This window comes from Orycteropus afer, unplaced genomic scaffold (assembly GCF_000298275.1).
Source record: "Orycteropus afer afer isolate SDZICR_OR568_19922 unplaced genomic scaffold, OryAfe1.0 scaffold00868, whole genome shotgun sequence".
In the NCBI taxonomy this organism is placed as follows: Eukaryota; Metazoa; Chordata; class Mammalia; order Tubulidentata; family Orycteropodidae; genus Orycteropus; species Orycteropus afer.
Genome location: NW_006922455.1, coordinates 1 through 3857, shown reverse-complemented (window position 1 = coordinate 3857; position 3857 = coordinate 1).

The following is a 3857-nucleotide window of genomic DNA, read 5'->3' as shown; positions in this document are numbered from 1 at the left end:
AGGAGGAGTTGTAGTTTTAGAACTGCACAGAAAATGTTCCAGTGCCTAGGGGAAATCAAGAAAACTGCTCAGAGAGATGAGATGAGGCTGGCTCAGGAGGGCCGTGTCTCAGCCTCCACGGCCAGGGCTGCTTCATGTTCAGGCTCTCTGGTCAGGAGACTCTCATGCAATCAGAGGACCAAGATCCACGGGGGGGATGTTAACACCTCATGGTGCCAGCTCTGAGAGTCACTTGAGGAAAGCGAACTCGGGCATTCAAATCTTGACAAGCCACATATCTACAGAGGAATGGCCTAGTGATAATAGACCAGGGCTCAGTCGCTAGGCCTCCTCTGCCACCCTTTTTCTTCACTAAGGAACCACAGTCCCCCAGCACACAGCTGGTACCCCAACAATTTATATCAAGATTCACTCACTTACGGTAAGAATAACCCAATTCTCCACAGAACTCACCATTTCCTTGCTCCAGCTTCGGGAAGTCTAAGGGAATGTCGTCACTAATGTCAAGAAGCCACTTCAGTAAGAGGAATGACAGTGGTAGCAGAGCACTGGGCAGTTCAGAAGCAGATGATGAATGTTGAGTACACACACCAGTCAGAGCAGTTGAAATGCTCACTCGTGATTTACAGATGATCACTCTATGTCCCCAGCTGCCAGGACTGGACTATTTTCCTCTGCGCCACACTTGAAACCTGAAATGGAAGAAGGATGGGGAAGAAAGTGTTGAGTAATCAGGGGTGACAGGTTTTTGGCTTCCTCCCAGCCTCAGGGCAATGCTCCATTTTCAGGGCATTTGCACTTAAGGCAAAACAGGCTCCAGCCTCCAGAGCACACACCTGCTTTGTTCATGCAGTTCCCGGGACCTCTTCTTTCAGCAACAAGATCACAGCTGGAGGAATTTACTCAGCCCAGACTGTGAGAAGCAACCAGGTGTGGCCAAGCTGGAAAACTTAAATTTGATTTTTTCCAGGGAGCTAGGAGTCCAACATTGAAGTTGTGGATTCATTTATGTAATTATGTCCCTTACAGATCAACACATGCACTGCTATTTGATAATAACACGAATGTTCAGGGAGAACGTACATTTCATGTTTTGTCAATGAATTCCTAATTGTATACAGTTAAAATCCTTCTGTGGTGCTTTTAAAAAACTTTTGCGTTTAATTTATAACTGTAATATGTGATCGATGTTTTCCTTTTGCTTTTCCAATTAAAAGTTGTTTCTTCCCTTCCTGTCTTTTTCTCTCTTCATTCTCAAACCATGATACCACCAGGCCTTAGGCTTTTGACAAATCTGTGAGGATTCCTGCATTATCTTTCTACCTTATAATTAATTGAACAATAATTAATCAATCAACAAATAAATCAAAACCATTAAGTATTCTCTAACATTCATCTCTCACTTCTGCTCCCATTTCTTTCCACCATGCTTCCTACTCTTTCATTTCTTCATCTGGGTATAAATGTTCTCTCCCTCTGCCCCCACATGATCTTTATACTGACAGCTCCTCTTTAAGCATAATCCTTTTATTATTTTCTGTAATAGCATTCTCTAAATTTAATTCACATTCTTATTTCTACACTTATTATTTTCTGAATAAACTCGGAGCCTGTTCAGTAGGTAGAATCTCAAGCCCCATCTCAGAATTTTGGAATTCAAATCTGTAGTGAGTTGCATGGTATGACTTTTCTAGCCAGTCTTTGTAACTCCCACAGGATTACTAGGTGGGACCATGCAAGTAAGTATGTGGAACTCTGATGCTGGGTTTGGTTTTGTGACTCTGCTAGGCTTAAAATGAGCTTTCCTAGAGGCAGAGAGGGGATCTCACTGTCATCAAGAGAGAAGAGCTGAAGGTGAAGCCCTGCACTGGACCTCCTTGGCAAAGGAGATGCCTGGCAGAGAGATGGTCGCAGTGGAACCAAAAGGCAGAGACAGAGCAATAGGCTTACCTGGCCCACAGAGCGAGAAAGCTGAGTGCCTTTGGGCAGGAGACTTGCTGGCAGAGTGGGTGCATGTAAGTGTACCTATTGATGGACCTAAAAGAGCTTTGTAACACTTGCCCGAGAGGGGCAGAGACCAGGCAAATGCCAAGGGCCAGAGAAGTGTGCCTAAGGGCACAGCAGAGAGGAATCTGTCCTGACTGAAGAATTATACCCCGAGCGTGCTCCTGAATCTGAATTGTAACCTGTTGCTTCCCTGATAAACCCCATATTCGTTGAGTATTGTCTGTGAGTTCTGTGTGACCACTGAAACAAATTATTGAAGCCAGCAGAGAAGTAGTGAGTGCCATGGGAAGGACAGTTGGTGTCAAAATTGGTAAAAGGGCTAGACAGTGGTGGCAGGTCTGGCCTCATAGGAATAAGCCTTGGGCTGTTGATGGTGATTCTGTCTTCCTCTTGCAAAGGTAGAGGAGGTCAGAAGATGCCGCCTCCATGCCCTTTTAGCATCTACATTGACATTCCAGTATGAGACCCATTCACTGACCTATATATAGCTTCTAACTCAAGGAATGAGCATTCTATAAACAGATGCCCTGTGAACCACCCAATTCTACATTATGTCACTGCACTAACTTCCTGATCCATAATCAATCTCCATGTCTAGGCCTCATTCAGTCTTCCTTCACTTGTTCACAACAAGCCCTGCCACACATCATTCAATCATAGTTGTCATTTCCAAAACCTATCTGAGTAACAGGAACTGCTTAATGCCCATTAGTGGCTGTCCATTAGCTTTCAAAATGCCCAAAGAACTCACTATGGTTCCAAACAACCTACAGCCATTGCTTCCTTCAATCTGGTTCACATAAACCCTCCACCCACCCACCCTCTGTTTGCTCTGCTTCAGTCACCTCTGACTTTCATCAAAGAGTGCATGATACTGGGTCCTCTGCAGCCTCAGGAATTTAGAAACTCATTTTTCACAACTAAAATACTCTTTTCAGCCCTGCCTATATCACAGGCTATCAGCCCTCTACAATCATGCACGTAACTAAATAAAACTGATCTTCTGAATCTTACTTAGATGATTTTCCCTCTCAAACAGTCTAACCAGGCTCTTGGGATAGGTTCTTTTGTTATGGGTATCAGATGTCCCTGGTTCTTCATTATTTAATTAAACCAGTCTCCCATGCTAGACTGTAAATCTATGGCCAGATACCATATATTTTGTTTTCCTCTTCATTGTGGACTGTGACATTTATCATTAAGGATTGTTGTTGTTGTTGTTGTTTGCCGTCGAGTCACCCCCGACTCATAGCGACCCCTCCTTGGGTTTCCGAGGCAGTATCACTACGGAAGTACGATTGCCCAACCTTCCTTCCGAGGAGTGGCTGGTGGGTTTCAACCGCCAGCCTTCTGGTTAGCAGTCAAGTGCCTTAGGCACTATGCTACCAGAGTTCCTTCATTAAGGATAGACCAAGATTTACCATCTGAGGTATATATAATGGAATTTTCTGTGAAGACAGGTATATTCTGTTGCTACATAGTCCCATCTGGTAGTCAACAGCCATGTGTCTATTTAGCATTAAACATATGAGTAGCGCAACTAATGTATCAGCCCAGCTTGTAGACGGAAACAGACCAGGAAGAAGGAAGAGGCCATCCACTTCTCAAAGAATTGGCCAGGGAAAACTTTATGAATCGCAGAGAAACACTGTCTGATACATTACTGTGCAACTTCATGAATAGTCCGTAAACATCGTCCAATACAGAGGAGGAGGATGAGTCACTTAGGTTAGGAGGCTCTCAAAATAGGACTGGAGAGGCTTCCGGCAAGATGGTGGACTAGGCAGAAGGATTGCAAAGACCCTCTTCAACAAAGAAAAGGGAAACCAATTAACACAGACACAGAAGAT